The sequence below is a fragment of the Artemia franciscana genome, chromosome 14, assembly GCF_032884065.1.
Source record: "Artemia franciscana chromosome 14, ASM3288406v1, whole genome shotgun sequence".
Taxonomy (NCBI): domain Eukaryota; kingdom Metazoa; phylum Arthropoda; class Branchiopoda; order Anostraca; family Artemiidae; genus Artemia; species Artemia franciscana.
In genome coordinates this window covers 24,404,292-24,422,205 of record NC_088876.1, presented here as the reverse complement: position 1 = coordinate 24,422,205, position 17,914 = coordinate 24,404,292, and the positions used below count along the sequence as shown (strand labels likewise).

Here is a 17,914-nt window from a genome sequence, read left to right as displayed (position 1 = left end):
TAACAACTCACTGCAGTACCAAGCCGCTCGAGGCCAACCCAGGCACGAACGCTCTTCTCCCATCCCAATTTATTCAAATCTTCCCTCTACACCCTCCCAGGTATTCCAAATTTCCTTTAAATCTTTCCTTACGACATCATCCCATCCCAATCGGGTACGACCTGTTTTTCGTTTGGCGCTAGACGGTTGGCCGACAAGTATTTAAAACTTGTCGACTTGAAATAATTTCAAACAAGAGCTAAGAGCTCATATGGCACTTTTGACCAGGCAAGAAGAGCCATGAGCTCTAGCAAAATTCTAAGAATCAATAGATTAATTTAAAAGGAAAATCAGAGGCTTAATGCCGGTTGGGATTTAAAATAAGAGCTCTGAGTCACGATGTCCTTCTTAATATCAAAATTCATTAGATCCGATCACCCACTCGTAAGTTATAAATACCTAATTTTTCCAATCTTTCCTCTCCCTTAGCCCTCCAGATGGTCGAATCTAGGAAAACGACTTCATCAAGTCAATTTGTGCAGCTCCCTGACACGCCTAGCAATTTTCATCGTCCTAGCATGTCCAGAAGCACCAAACTCGCCAAAGCACTGAACCCCTCCCCTAAAGAAAGTGAATCTAGTACGGTTACGTCAATCACGTATCTACGACATTTGCTTATTCTACCCACCAAGCTTCATCCCAATTCCTCCACTCTAAGCGTTTTCCAAGATTTCCGATTTCCCCCTCCAACTCCCCCCCATGTCGACAGTTCTGGTCGGGATTTGAAATAAGAGCCCTGAGACATGAATTTCTTCTAAATATCAAATTTCATTAAGATCTGGTCACCCGTTCTTAAGTTAAAAATACCTCAATTTTCTAGATTTTCCAAATTACCCCCCCCCCCCCAACCCCCAAAGAGAACGGATCCGTTCCAGTTATGGCAATCGCGTATCTAGAACATGTGCTTATTCTTCCCATCAAGTTTCATCTCGATATCTCCACTCTAACTGTTTTCCAAGATTTCTGTTTCCCTCCTCCAACCCCCTATGTGCCCGGATCCAATTCGAGTCGAAAATGGAGCATCTGAAGCATAAAATCCTTCTATATATCAAGTTAAACAGTTCGTGGTAACGAACTGTAGTAAGGAGCAAACCGGCTCAATAGTAACCGAAACTCGAAAAAATGGAATTTTGATACCAATAGTTACATCAAAAGAATCGAATTTAAATGCTAATTTTAAATGTATAAGCTTCATTAAGAAATCATCAGGTTTTTTACTGTCGTAAAAAGTTGAGAGAAAGAGTCAAACTTTAGCGTAGAGAGCGGGACGTGTACTGAAAGTACTGAAAGTAATTTCAGTTACTTTCTATCAGAAACTTATTTTCCGATAGAAATCAGACTACTCCTCCGCTGAAAAATCCTTCCTCGCCAAGGATATATTCTATAAACAATTCAATCGTGGTGAAAATTTACCCTGGACAATTACCTTTAATATCTCCATACGTAAAATTAAGTAGGTTATGAGATTGCAAGACATAAGAAGCATTTCCTATAGGAATTCCTCCAAATTCTCGTGGTATAAAATTTTCCCTGAGAAATTTCCCCCTGGAAACTTCCTTCCCCATGAAAAATTATCCTTGTTGGGGGGGGGGGGGGGTTAAGTTTAATATTGGAGCATAATTCCCAATAACAAATACTATACATAAACAATAGGCGCTTTTGTAACTTAAAGACTTTTCCCCAGGGGCTATGGGGAAGGGGGTTGTTAATATCTCCAAAAATATTTTTATTTGCCCTTTCAGCCATCTAATTTTGCTTACCTGCTCATAAGAGAGGGAGAGAGTCAGTTCAAGGTAGATTCAATGAAACCTGTACATAAAGCTTGACCCACAAAACGGACAAAACAGAGTGATTTAAGCTACATGTTAACATATACAGCGATCATCATCAGTAGATTTATTCTACTGATTATCGATAACTGACTCATCAGTAGTAATTCTACTGATGAAGATCGCTGTATATGCGATAGATGTATCTGGACTTTTTTTTTACTCTAAAAAAATGGATTTATCCCCAATTGAAAATTTATTTGTTCGTCATAGAACGACAGTGTGATGTAAGACGAGAATACCCAATTTAAGGTGTTACGTCAAAAATAGTCCATGAACCTTTTGAATGTAATACTAAAAAACTTTTCATATAATCTCAGTTAAAATTACCACCATTTAAACAGAAAAAAAAAGAAATCTAAATAATTAGCCAACATTTTTGTTTGTGACCCGTTTTTGACCATACTTCTGTTTGTGACCCATATACAAATACCAGAAAATATCTCCATTTATTTTACATTTATCATCATTTTCAGGGAAGTTTTCCAAATATATTTAGATTCAAAAAGCTGATTTTATCTCCATCTCTATTTTCATCTCCAATCGATTAACGTCCTTCTTCTTTTCTAGGCTGAAAATAGGTTGAGCTGAGCAGTAAATTTCGAAACTAAATCTGTAAGGTCTGTATATCTGTTGCCGTCTTTTTGTGTGATAGCATTTATTTTCACAGAAAAAGGCGTTGCAGCAGACATGGCCCCTTATAATTCTAAAGTTTAAATAAAAACCAAGGTTTTCAACCATAAGTAAAGTTAATTTTCACTAAAACTGTTGTTTATTCTTTTTTATCTCCTCTTTTCATGATTTAAAAGAAATGAAACCCTTAACATTTTCAAATCTATTATATTATTTGCTCATCCCTTACTAAACGAATTTACTGCTCATCTAAGCTCTTCGATGAACGATTCAACGATGAAAGCGTTGTCAAATTCTTTGAGTAATTTTCTGATTTTCGAAGTGTAAAATCACCTTTAATCCCTAGTGATAAATAGATGAAACCCGAAAGTAAAATAAATTATAATAGATAGCCGAATGAAACTCGAAACGATTTAAAATTAGAAGGAGTATGGCTGACATCCACCATGTCTTCTTAAAACCAGGAGATAATTTGCGCTTTACTAAAAATAAAACAAAAAACAAAGAACCATGTATTGTCATTTAATATTCATATTCTGATATTTATCCGCACGTCAGATGAAGACTGAAGAGATGTCACACGCACGTCAGATGAAGACTGAACTCAAGTTTAAGCTGTGTAAAATTCGAGAACAAATTGATTTCTTCGTTACATAAAAAAAACAACCTATATATTAGCAGGAGATGAGGGAAGGGCTATGTCGTCCCCCCTGTCCCTTATTTTCAAATGTAAAATTATGTATTCATAATTTTATTATTATAATTTATTATTTTATTTAATAAAAAAATATTTAAAATTATATAATCCCGATTATATATATCCCATCTATTATGTCACTTGTTTTGTCTTATCGTACGCTAAGCTGAAAGAAACTAATGAAAAAACCGGTTTGTTCTCGCCTTTTACGAAGCGTAAACTTGATTGAGTGACGGATAATAAACAAATACCAAAATCTTTTCCTCGAAAGAAAAAAAACTAAACTGAAATAAAATTCTCAAATTTGGAAAACTGTTTTCCATGGGGGTGTATTTTCTGTGGGGAGGTATTATTTTACTTGGATATATTTTCATTGGGGGTATTTCCCAGGGGGAAGTAAATCCCAGCCGCCAGGGAGCAGGCAACCCTTACTCATAATACCTCATGTTTTCCGTATAATTTTTAAGTTCATAAAATTCCCCCCTTTCAAATATTTGACAACTCTTTGACAGAACTCAGCGTGTGCGCTTTGTCATAGCTATGAAGTTGTTTATGCACATAAAACTAATTCTAAAGTATGATTAAGAACCACGTGAAAAATTAAATCGGCATAAAAGATGCCGAATCAAGAATCGCAAATAAAACGTCGGACTGACGAACTTAGTTAACTTGAAAAGTGAAACAAACGCGGCTTTGGCGTACTTTTACAATTTAATCACTAAGCAGCAATTCATATTGAAGAAAAAGGGCGGGGTGGGAGCAGAAATTATCTTTCTAAATCATATTATGTAAGTTGAATGTTTGTACTTTCTTGTATTTTAGAGTCTAGTATTTCTTGCAAGTCAAAGATGTGCTCAGGTTCATTTTAATACTAAAATAAGTTACAAAATGTCAAGAGCCCGGCTGAGAAGACAAATTTATTGTCTTCTCAGACAATGAAAAGGGAAAATCATGCTGAAGTGAAACCGGTTGAGAAGGGAAAATCATTAGGTGGCTAATTTAATTGGTTCTAAATAGACAATAATGATGTTAGTATAGCCAAATGCTCTTTAGAAATTGATGCTAAAACTTAGTTCTATTGCTTGAAATGAAGGTAAAATTCTAGTTTATTGACTTCAGATTATCTTGGAAATTGGTTAGGTTAGGAAAATGAAACTTTCAGGAATGGGTCTAAAGTATATTCCAGAAGTATTTTGAAGTAGCCTACCTACCTCCACTCCTCCCTCTAGAGGTTCTTGACTTTTGATGACCTTTAAAAATATGTGTCATAAAGTGAAACCTTTTAAAATAGATCTTCTGCTTGAATGAAGGGTAACTTTATAGCAAACAGTATAACTGGCTTTCATATGAAGTGAGAATAGGCCTACCACCTGATGCTTTTTTTATGCTCTTTATGAATATTATAATTGCTTCAATCAGAAATCCAGATTTAAGCACATTTTAACCTAAACTAACCTTGTTATAGCCTACTCTTCTAATTGTATTTTTTCTTTCTCTACCAATGTTCTGAGGGGATTTCCTCAGGGAATAGTTTTGGGTCCTACACTATTTGACATATCCATCAATGGTGCTCCTTCCTTTATCAGCAGAAAATCAACTCTTTATGCAGAAAAACTGAGACTTTTGGACCAGCTTTGTCCTGTGAAGATCATACACTGCCAAAAAATAATCTTCAACTCCCTGGTCAATGGGCTGAGGCCTGGCTTCTTGAAATTCAATGTTGCCAAGTGGCATATCATTCACTTTGGCAAACTGAATCCTTGCTGCACTTACTTTTTCTTATGCCACCCACTCTCCTCTGTAAATAATGAGCAGGATCTTAGTGTCATTATTGACAGTGAACTAAAATTCAGCACTCATGCTAACAGGTCTTTTGCTGGGGCTAGTTCAACCATGGGACTGATTAAGCATACTATTTTCTCTCATTACCCTAAAGTCATCAGTTTTCTATATAAGGACTTGAGTGTCCTAAGCTTGAAGTTGGAATGTCTCTTGCTTCCCCATATTTAAAAAAAAAGACTTAAATGTTCTTGCAGATGTACAGAGACATTACACTAAAGGGATATCTTGCATGTGGGAGTTTTCCTACACTTTAAGACCATCAAAGGTGGATCTCCCTACACTTCTTGACAGGGAAAATACAGGGGATGCTATTTTAGCCTACAAGTTATTGAGAGCTATTATTCTCCCAGCATTATTCCCTACAATTGGTGACAACTCAAGAACTAGAGTTCATCACTGAAACTTGTCAACCTGTCTGCAATATTGAGAGTCTGTGCTCAATTATTTTCACCATTCATTGTCAACAGTTGGAACAAATTATCTGATGAAAAAGTTAATGCTGAACCTGTTGATGTTTTCAAACAAAGGCTAGAAGATGAGTGGTCCTCTGGAGATGTCTATTGATGTCTATCAATACTGCACACAACCAAGCAGGAATCCTGATTCATGCTGGAAAACAGTAAGTAGGTTAAGGCTGTAATTTATGCACTTGGTCTTTGCCTAGATAGGCTATTGTTAGATTTTTAGATATTGAATAATCTGCCAAGTAGATGATAAAGGAAGAGGAAGAAACCAAGTAGCCTAGTTAGAAGGCTAACCACCACTTTGATAATGTAAACTATTATCCTAGGCTCTATGCCATCTAGCCATAAAGTTGGCCAAAAACATGCCAAGGGGAATATGTTATCATGCCACTAAATTTATGCTACCCTGTTTCTTGGGCTTAATCTTGAAAGATTACATTGCCTTCATGGGTCATTAGCCTACCTATCTAAATTTATAGGCTACATGAATTTTTTAACTTAAGTTAAAGTTTCCAATCTCTTTGTCAATAACTCGTGTTTTTTTTTTAATTTCTAGCTATTATTTCCTTGAAATTCAAGCTGTGTTGACATTTTCCCTTGAAATTTAAGATACAGCCAATATTCACTAAATTTTACTTATTCTAGCCTACCTTTTAAATGAGGATGTGTTGGTTTTCATATGGATGGTGAAGTCCTCCTTTCACAAGAGTGCAGACAGGTTGGTATTATAGTCTCCTTTTGTTAGTTTGGTAAAATTCTAGTTTATTGACTTCTTGCTCTCTTGGAAAGGGGTTAGGTTAGGAAAATGAAACTTTCAGGGATGAGTCTACAGGCTAAAGTATGTTATGGGAAGGTACTTTGAAGTACCTATCTCCACTCCTTCTCCCTCTAGAGGGTCCTGACCTTTAAAAATATGTGTGTTATAAAAATGAAACCTTCCAAAATAGATCTTCTACTTGAAGGAAGTACAACAAAATTGTTTTCAGCTTCACAACTTTGCTCAATCCCAATTTATAAGGTTTTAAAAATATTCTAATACATTTCCTAAATTTTGAAGAAAAAAAAACATTGATATGGCTCAGAATTCGACTCAAATAACAGGAGTTGCATCTTCAGAACTAAAGGCAGAATAAAAGCAACTGGTAACTGAAAATTAAGGTAAAATTTTGTTTTGTCAAAATTTGAATAGGTATAGACCCGTCATGCAGGCAAATTTCAGGGCCCTCTAGAGGGAGAAGGAGTGGAGGTGGGTACTTTAAAATACCTTCCTGGGATATACTTTAGCCATTAGACCCATTCCTGAAAGTTTTGTTTTCCTAACCTAATTGCTTTCCAAGATAGCCAATTGTCAGTGAACTAGAATTTTACCTAAGTTATCTACTGATACCCATTTTTGTGCACATTTATTTGAAGTACCTACTATTACTTTGAAGTACCTACCTCCACTCCTTCTCCCTCTAGAGGGTCCTGACCTTTAAAAATATGTGTGTTATAAAAATGAAACCTTGCAAAATAGATCTTCTACTTGAAGGAAGTACAACAAAATTGTTTTCAGCTTCACAACTTTGCTCAATCCCAATTTATAAGGTTTTAAAAATATTCTAATACATTTCCTAAATTTTGAAGAAAAAAAAACATTGATATGGCTCAGAATTCTACTCAAATAACAGGAGTTGCATCTTCAGAACTAAAGGCAGAATAAAAGCAACTGGTAACTGAAAATTAAGGTAAAATTTTGTTTTGTCAAAATTTGAATAGGTATAGACCTGTCATGCAGGCAAATTTCAGGGCCCTCTAGAGGGAGAAGGAGTGGAGGTGGGTACTTTAAAATACCTTCCTGGGATATACTTTAGCCATTAGACCCATTCCTGAAAGTTTTGTTTTCCTAACCTAATTGCTTTCCAAGATAGCCAATAGTCAGTGAACTAGAATTTTACCTAAGTTATCTACTGATACCCATTTTTGTACACATTTATTTGGCAAAAATTTAGTGGTTTGTTAACACATGTTTGTTAAAGAAGGTATTTGCAGTTTCAACTAAACTTATATCTGTGATTGTTTGAAAATCTTATTTGACATTGTTAAAAATGTTGATAGGAATGGAAAGAAACATTAATCTGGGACCATCAAGGGAGAGGTAAGGGCTAGTTTGCATTGTCAGAAAAGTAACCATGATATATGTAAATAGCATGCAACATGATATCTTGTGGTATCACATTTATTTATATAGCATGTTTCCTTCAGAAAAGGTAAAAAGAAAAGCAAGAGAAGTTGCTTGTTCTTCAGGAAAGGAACTGCAATACTTGAAGAAAACATAAAATAAGGAATATAATACCAGTGATTTTATTTCATTTGTATGTTTGCTTCACAAGAAGCAAACTAGTAGATATTCATCAGTTCTATTTATCTTTTGACACTTTTGGGCTTCAAGGAAAGATGCCCAATAGCTGGACTGGTAATTCCACTTCAACAGTAAAGTCACAATTGTCTAAATTGTCTTAGTTAGTATGTGATTAGCTTGAATATTTGGTAAACTTTGAGTTTTTTTGTCATATCTAGATAGAAAGTCAACACACCATAGTCCTGGGTAAATATTAAAATCCCAGCAATACTTAGCAGTGGAGCTTAATTTATTCAGCTGTCAGTTAGACTATAAGATAAGCTTACTAGTTGCCAATTAGGATCTCAGGCATATGTACCCTAGAGCTTGAATCAACAAATTTACTAGCTATCAATATACTGACAACGAATATACACTGTCAGTATACACTGGGAAATTGGTTTAATATGTGTCTACCAAACCCTCCTTTATATATACACTTGAGCTTGAACTAACCAATTAGTCATTTAGCAATTGAGCTCTAGCAATGTGCACAAGGATATTAGCCATCTAGTTAGCTATTAAAATCTCAGATATAGTAGGCTAATTATTTCATACATGGTAAAACATCAAACAGTATATGAAGCTTGGGTCAATGTAGGCCACACAAAACCATTGTAAAACACCAAAAATTATGGTGTGCAATACACTAAATCACAGTGCATCCAAGATTTAATGCTAATTATAGTAAAAACACCTAAAAAAGAGCAGTTAGTAATAGCGATAATTCAAAACAAGGAAAGTAGAAAAATAGAATAGACCAAGTTGACATTAGACAATGAAAAAAAAAATGAAGGAGTAGACTCTGCTTATCTAAGAGGAGTAGGTTAAAAGCTATGAATATTGCTGAGATAGTTATAAGGGGACCAAGAGTGATGTCTGTTGGAATAAAATTTGAAATGAAATCAACTGGACTATTAGGGATTTTCTGGTGGCAATCAATAAATATTTAGGTATAATAAAATAACACTGAGGAGTGCTTGCATGGTAAGGGGAGAGTAACCAGAGACTGGATACTTGATGGTAGAAATTCATGGTATCCAGACTAAGCTAAATTTAGATTTTGTTTAGCAATTATATGCTCAACTGATGATAGGTCTGTATCTATGTAAAGGCTATTTGAAAGTGTATAGCTGAGGAAGCCAAAATCTTGGTTTGACTGCTCTATTCTGAGGAGACTGAAGACACTGCAAAAGAAATTTGTTGGTGTCTCTCAACACCAAGTAGCAATATGACAAATGTGGAAACATTGAAGTGTAATACAAGATAAGTATTATACCTGGTGAAAGATAAGAATGTATAGCTTATAGGAACAGTGCCTTTCCTAGAATGTGCTTACCCTGGCAATATACACTGAGATTTTTAGTTATACATCCAACATTAATAATAAGGCTCTATGTCACTTCTCCAACATGTAAAGGTTACTTTCTCCCTGCTCTGTCTAGTCTATTTTTGAAAACATTCAAAGAAGAAGCTTGCATTGCTTTGTCTAGTAGACTACTCAAATCATTCATCCTTGTTATTAACTGGTGCAATTCTCAATAATGGGTTTGAGCTATTCCTTAATAATTTTGGCAGTGTCCTCTTGCTCCTGAATATGTTGGAGTAGAAAAATATGCCCCAAATCTTGTCTTACCAAGTTCTTTTTTGAGTCTACATTAGTCTAAGACTGGCATTCTCAGGGCAGTGATTTGTGCCCCATAAAAAAGGAATTGTTCTTACTGGTACTTGGTTTGTTGCTTTTTATATATCTTCATAGAATCTCTTTAATAACTTGGGCCTCAGACAATGTCTGTATATTTGATTGTAGGATTTACTATACATTTGAGCGGTATCTCTGCATCTTTGTGTGTCAGTATTGGTTTGTAAAGTTTGGTGTCACCTGCCAAAAGTTCAATTGTATTCAACATTGATGACTGCCTTAAGACAAGGGAGCAAATAAAGGTTGGATGGATTTTAAGCAATAAGAAGCAATCAAGATTTATACCCAGAAATTTGATATCTGTGGACTGAGGTATGGTCTTATTTCTATATAATAAATCAATAGAAGAATTAGGCTTGAATATGTAGTATGGCTGTTCTAAATGCATTGCTATAGCTTTTTGACTGTTTAATCATACCCACCAATTCGTAATAATCTTAAAGAATATATCTAACAGGTGAAAACACTCCTACAGTTCTGAACCTATTAGTCAAGGTATACTCGCCATTCAGCTCAAATTGATGTTCAACAATACCCAATTTTACATGATATGAAGGACTGTAAGTGCAGCAAGCTAAGGTATTAATTTCCCAAAATTCTACCTGCAATCACCTTCTCTCTAGGTACTAAAAGATGGGGAGCTGGAAATTACGCTCATAGAAAATTGCATCAATGTGGCTTGCTTGTGTGAAGCTTGATCCATGTCTGACTTGTGCATGGTCAGTTCTGGATATGATGTGAATCTACTCTCAAGATTGAATAAAGAAAAGGCCATTATAAGTCATTATGGCAAAGTTGGTTTTCTTTGTACGTTTACACAATACCCAACCAAACCATCTCAATTATCCTCGACATAGTCTACTACCTGCAAGAAGCATCATTCTGAAAAGAACTTGCGCTCTACTCACAGCGTTTGGTTCACTACATGAGATCAGAATTTTTAACACTGAATCAACAAATTTGTTTTATGAATCAGGATATTTAGATGAGGCTAAAAAATGCGCAAAATATAATATGTCTTAAAATATTGGCATATAAAAAGGAATTTGCTGCTCGAGTGGTCAACAAGCCTTGGAAGCCCAACCTTTCTTGATTTTATCAAAAGGTCCAGAGGAATCCATATTTGTACTATGCAAGGAGAGAATTCTCCGCAGGATCTTTCTAAGGAACGCCTGGGACAAATCAATAATCTTTGTTTTATTACATAGGTTCTTCATGTTTTCTATCCACTTGTCCTAGGAAACTCTTTTGACACCCATCTCCCTCCAAGTTCTAGACCTACAAGCTGATTCTTCCGTCTTTTCTTCTACTGTGAGTAGCAATCCTAAAAGACATAGCCAGTATATTCTTTCAATGATATCTCTTTTTTAGGGTTGTCCTGGTTTGTGAGGACGTGTGCTTGGATCTAATCAACATTTCAAATAAACAGTTCAAAGGCAGGCGAAAAGGAAATCTTTATTTAACGTCACATCGCATAATTTTTCTCAATTCTGACAATGAAGATGCTTTAAAGTCGTTTAATATTCCATTTGTCAGTGTAGAAGGAGTAAGTACAATTTTTGGCTTTTAGTTATTCATTTTTTTCTGTTTACTTTTTCTTCGAAATTTATTTGTATTAATCAAAAGCTTTTGTTGGAAAAAACTAAAAAAATTTCTTTGTCTATGCACACTGATTTGGATATTGTTCAAAAGTGCCATATAGCAATTCCCATACTTAGTTCCTTGTAGATCTTAAAAATTTTGGATTTCAAAAATTGATATAATTTAAAAAAAATTCTATAGTGAATGAATACTTAACAAACAATAAATAACATCCTTTTTGGCCTTGCTACAAGTATATCACCATACATAACAGTATATATGAATCTGGGTTTTAATAATGTATAAGCCTTATATCTGATTATTGAATTGAAGCGTTATTTGTCAGCAGTAGACTACATTTTTGTGGTCAAAATGGACTTACCCTAACAAACCTGTTAAGTTCCTTATGTAGATTGAAATATAGTTCTTAAATTGTTTTAAAGAATTTTTAAGTTTAAATTTTTTAAAGATTCTTATGATGATTTAAGATTATGGAATCGAATTGAATTTATCTATAACCTGTTGTAAATGTAACAACCAACAGAGTATAAGTGAAAAAAAAAGAGAAAAAAGCAAAAGAAAAAGACAGACAAAGAATTTATTCTCTACATCACTGTTGGACACAAATCTGTAAAAGACTGAATTATAGAAACTTTTTAGGCAACATTTAAGGGGATATGGTAACAGAGAATTTCTTGGGTGAATGTTCATAATTACCAAAAGATGCATTTTTATCCTTGTATTTTTCTGGGGTGTACTTTAGATAGCCTTGTTTTTGTATTACTAACAGTTAAATCTTTATACAATAGGCTACTAACAAAGCAAAAACAAATATTGCCTCGTATTTATAATAAATCCTGACGCAAACTAGGGACCCCCCCCCCCCAAAAAAAAAACAACAACAACTGTTATTACACTTCCTCTGAAAAATCTCATTCCCCCCCCCCCACTAAACTATTAATAAATTATTCTCAAATTAATATGTGCCTAAGGAACTTGAGTGAATCCTATGCTTATGATCCATGCCTCACCACAATCCCCAAAACATACGAGCACTCACCCAATCACAAAATATATAAAAAAAAATCCCTTTTCACAACACACAAGAATAAAATCATTCAAAAATCAATCAATCAATATATATCTAGATTATTAGTTAAAATGAATGCTTAGCCTTAGTATTTAAAAACAAATACTTAATCTTGCTTGTGTATTTTATGCTTTGCCCAAATGGCTCTTCTTTTCCTTTGTCCCTTTTCTAATGGGATTTTTTCTAAAGCCTTAGGGTGACATAAATAGAGCAGGGCTAAGGGGATTGCATATTTTATTCACAATCTTTAATAGTTTTTCTTGAAAATTGATTGTTTTCGAGAATACAGTCTCTGAGAGTCATATGTCTTATGCTTCGGCCGTGTGTGTGTGTGTGTGTGTGTGTGTGTGTGTGTGTGTGTGTGTGTGTGTGTGTGTGTGTGTGTGTGTGTGTGTGTGTGTGTGTGTGTGTGTGTGTGTGTGTGTGTGTGTGTGTGTGTGTGTGTGTGTGTGTGTGTGTGTGTGTGTGTGTGTGTGTGTGTGTGTGTGTGTGTGTGTGTGTGTGTGTGTGTGTGTGTGTGTGTGTGTGTGTGTGTGTGTGTGTGTGTGTGTGTGTGTGTGTGTGTGTGTGTGTGTGTGTGTGTGTGTGTGTGTGTGTGTGTGTGTGTGTGTGTGTGTGTGTGTGTGTGTGTGTGTGTGTGTGTGTGTGTGTGTGTGTGTGTGTGTGTGTGTGTGTGTGTGTGTGTGTGTGTGTGTGTGTGTGTGTGTGTGTGTGTGTGTGTGTGTGTGTGTGTGTGTGTGTGTGTGTGTGTGTGTGTGTGTGTGTGTGTGTGTGTGTGTGTGTGTGTGTGTGTGTGTGTGTGTGTGTGTGTGTGTGTGTTTTTTTTTTAAAACAGTAAAAAACTTTAGCATAAAGAGCGGGGCATTAGGTTGAACTTATAGTAGTTCAATTCCTAAATATATAATAGATAATAGTACAATTCCTAATTCAGCTGCAAATGAAACTTTTTATGGCACTTGGTATTAACCAAGTGACATATAGCAATCGCCAATTCTTTCGGTCTGTTGGTCCCGGTTTTGCTACTTTAGGCACTTCCAGGTAAGCTAGGACGATGAAATTTGGCAAGCGTATCAGGGACCGGACCAGATTAAATTGGAAATAGTGGTTTTCCCGATTTGACCATCTGGGGGGGAGTGGGGGGCCGGTTAATTCGCAAAAAACAGAAAAAATGAAGTATTTTTAACTTATGAGCGGGTGATTGGATCTTAATGAAATTTGATGTTTGGAATGATATTGTGTCTCAGAGCTCTTATTTTGAATCCCGACCGGATCTGATGGCATTGGCGGGAGTTGGAGGGGGAAACCCCTCCACTCTCTTTACTGCTTCTACTATGAAGAACTCACCGCAGCACCAAGCCATTGGAGTCCAACACAGCTACGCACGCTCCTCTATCCCAATTTATTCAGAGCCTCCCTCTTTACACCCTCCCAGGAAGTTTCTATTCCCTTTAACTCTTTCTTTATGACATCCTCCCACCTCAACTGCGGACAGCCTGCTTTCTGTTTAGCCCTAGACAGTTGGCTGAAAAGGAAATTTTTTGGTAATCTGTCATCCTTTATCCGCATATTGTGCCCCAGCAATATCTACCTTTCTCTCATTACAGCCCTACAAAGCGGTATTTACCTACGATATTTGCACCACCTACTGTTGAAATACGGTCTGTCAGAGGGTTTCATTAGTTTATTTATAATGATTTATTTACGTTTTAAGCATGTCTTTTTTTTTCACTACTTCTGCTCCCCTTTGGTTTAAATTTGTTCTGTGCTTATTTTAAAAAACTTCTTTTGTTGAAACAGCTTCTGTTTGTTAAGTTAAAAGAATTAATTTCTGTAAGTTTTGTTGATATTTTTTTTTATTGATGAATAAAAGCAAAAAGATGTTGGAGTGCTCTTCATATTCTGGACAAAATTTTGCTAGGAATTCTAAAAATAGCTATATTATAGAACTACAAATGGTTGGGTACGGCTACTAGTATTTTAAAAAATGTGAACAATTTTGGGAATTTTTCGGGGGGGGGGGAAGCTGTTCCGTCGTATCTACTGTTACAATCTTTGATATAGACAAATAACGATCAAACACTTCGTTGTAGGAATTTTTTTTTTGTGTTATATTTTGCTTTAATAGCTTGTTTGTTTACATTTATGCATTTTGAGCTAGTATATTAGCTAATATAGTTCCAATTTGTTGCAAAAAAAAAGAAAGAAAAGGAGATGAAGAATCCCTTACAAGATTTGTTTCCAGTTGCGATTCCCTTGGTTCTGAAACTTTTATTGAGGTGTCTTCACGGCCTGAAATTTTAATGCGATCAAAAAAAGATCACACTGAGAATATAACACACTAATAACACACACTTTCAAAATAAGAATCAATACAACCATTTTTTTTTTAAACATTCTTTGTCGCTGATGAGCTCCCTTCGGTCAACAAATCAAAATTTAGTATCTACTTGTCCTTTCCGTCCAATATTCCCTCACAGTTTCAGCTAGGTTGCTTAAGGCGTTAATCTATACCATTAACCGTATATGAACTATTGAAGACGTCTCATTCTGATATCCGGGATGGAGATAGTGTCATTTGAATTTAGCTCAACATCACCTTCAATATTTACAGAAAGTTTCAAATATCTTAGCCGTTCCTGCCGTATTGCAGATGAACCATTTTTACACCCTGGATGCATACAGTTCACCGATTTAGTTCAATATCCCCATCGGCATTCCCTCAAGACAGAGTGTTTTTTGATTTAGTTTAACATTTCTCTCAACTTTCGGTGAAAGTTCCCACTTAATACTCTTAAATGTTCCCGAGTTATTGCATATATGCCATATTGACATTCATAATGCACTTAATGTCTCCTGAATTAGTTCAATATACCTCTCGATATTCACTTGAAATTTTTACTTAATACTGTTAGTTGTTCCTGAAATATTATAAATGCGCCCTTTTTTTACCTTTAAGTTCACAGTTGCTTTTGACTTTGTTGTACAATGTTTATTTATTCCCTGAAAGTTTCTACTGTGGTCCATGGAACTTCCTGAGATACTGTCAATATGTCTTTTTGGCAATCTTGATGCACATAGTGCGTTTTGATTTCGGTCAGTACCATCTGTACAATTATCTGAAAGTCGCCTTAATACCCTAAGAAGTTGCTGAGATATTTTTGATATGCCTTTTTTTCAACCTGAATGCAGGTAGTATTTTATCGTTGAATTCAATTTGCTCTCTGATCATTCCTTGAAAGTTAAACTTGATATCAAAAGCTGTTCGTGGCATGTTGCGGATACTGTCTTTTGACAATTTGTTCGGGATTTATCTCAACATGCACCGAAGGTTTCAGCTTTATACTTTAAGCAATTCTTGTTATATTATAGGTTCATCATTTTGACGAAATGGATGCACATAGTGTCTTTCGATTTAGTTTAGAATCCTCCCCCAGCATCCTCTGAAAGCGTCTACTAAATACTCTTAGCCGCTCTTGATATTTTGCAGACGCGCCCTTTCGACTACTTAGGTGTATATAGTATACTTTGATTTTGTTCGACACCATCCTCACCAATGATTGAAGGTTTCAACTTAATACCCTTAGAAATTACTAAGATATTGCAGATGTGCTCTTTTGACTACCTGGATACATATATATTCTTATGATTCAGTTCGATTTTCTTCTCAACCTTCTCCTTAAAGTTTAAACTTAAAACCCCTAGCTGCTCAGTTATTGTATACTAGCCATTTTGACAATCATGATATTAGTCTACTTTTAGTCTACTTTCATGTTTAATTCCTGGTCTGACATGTTGAGAGCCAAAGTAATTGGACAATATCAACACGGTAGCTCCCGAAAATGTTTGGGACAGCACTGCAACGCAACTATGACCATGACTGGGGTCTCATTCGGCACCGGTTTTAGACTGATTGGAAACCAGTAACATCTAGTTTGCCTCGTGGGTTGGACCTCACTTCCTCAAGGCCATGGTCACACAACAGTTGCATGCACAATCAGTTAGCAATGCTAGTCTCAAAACAGTTGCCCCGTGGCCGCTGGGCCCTAGTCGCTCCTGAGGAGCCGTTCTTGATAGTGCAAATGCGTCTTTCTTACGACCTTGTTACACGTAGTACACCTTCCTGACTCTCATACAGTTCACCACCCTTCTCACCATCCCCGAAGACCTCACTAAATTTGATTTCCAAGGATTTCAATAAAAGGGGTGCCAGAATTGATAATAAGTAAAATACGCTTAGCTACATATATATATATATATATATATATATATATATATATATATATATATATATATATATATATATATATATATATATATATATATATATATTTATATATATATATATATATATATATATATATATATATATATTGTATAATATATTAGTTCTTCATCACTTTTTCGATGGTTTTTATCTCCGTGGGGCTCTTAGAAAATGTAAATTTTTTAAATCACACCTTATCTACCCATGTAAGTTTTTGCCCAGAAAATTTCTTTTCCGCCAAAAACTAATCCATGCTACCCCCGCCCCTCCTTAGGTAGTGCTCATTTTCACATTTAGCATTTATCTTTTATTGACTAATTCAGCTTTTAGGAACACATTTGTATCTGTGCTTTTCCTATATCACAAAATGTTCCAGGAAAGTCTAAAAGGATTTGTTAATAGCAAGCATAATTATATATGAAGAAAAAAGGTCTTGACCAGACATCGCAACCATCTCGAGGTTTTCGCTCTTGTAATGTATTTAGCCAGTCTTCAAAATGTATCCTTTTATAAATTTTTTAGTTCGGAAAAACATATTGTCTATTGTCTGCAAAGGATTGACTTTTCTTTTCTTTTCTAGATAATGAAGTAGCTGGGCAGTAAATTTCGGAAAGTAAATTTCTCTGTAAGCCTGTTCTCTGTTGCATTCGTCTTTTTGTGTATAGACGCTTATATTTACATAAAAAGACAGTGCAGCAGAACTGGTTTCTTATAATTTTAAAGTTTAAATAAAAAAAACAAGGGTTCTAAACCTCAATTTAAATAGAATCTCAGTAAAAATTTGCGTATATTTTTTTTTGCTCCCCTTTTTATATTTTACTAAAAAAATAGAACCCTCAAAAAAATTTTAATCAATTTTGCTTCAATTTTTTGCTCATCCTTCACCTAACGAATTTACTGCTCATTGAAGCTGTGCAATGATGTGGCCTCTGCTCCTGCCAAAGAACCTCTTCCTGACTCAACATACAACAACATTTTTTTATTTTATATTTTAATATAAATTTAATCAATAAAATATTGTTTCTTTGTATTCTTGCAAACTGCTTGTTGTTCTTAGAGCTAGGGATAGTTCATAGGGACGGAGTACAAGATAGAGAAAATTAAAATAAATACATAACTATGTTTATCAAAACAATTTATGAAGAGCACTATACACGAACAACTATTGTATACTTTCAACTTTAAGCATCCCCTTTTAAGAAGGGGATGCCATGAAGGAAAAGTGATATTGTGGTTATGTTTCAAAAACAGTTTCGACAGACCTATTTTGGGCCCGCCATTTTATATTTTCGGATTAATGCTAAACTTAAAAATGTAGCTAGGACTTTTTTATATATAGAGTGAACCTGATAAAAGTAGGAAAAGGGATCTTGCTTGTCCAAAAACCCCATTG

At 35.2% G+C, this 17,914-nt stretch overlaps 1 long non-coding RNA gene across 1 annotated transcript; it reads left to right on the top strand.

The window, feature by feature from the left end:
- Positions 1-3,876: 3,876 nt before the first annotated feature.
- LOC136035489 (uncharacterized) lies at positions 3,877-17,551 on the top strand. The gene is made up of 4 exons (XR_010619451.1): positions 3,877-3,986; positions 6,150-6,222; positions 10,958-11,132; positions 17,102-17,551. It is a non-coding gene; the product is annotated as an uncharacterized LOC136035489 (long non-coding RNA).
- Positions 17,552-17,914: the final 363 nt, after the last annotated feature.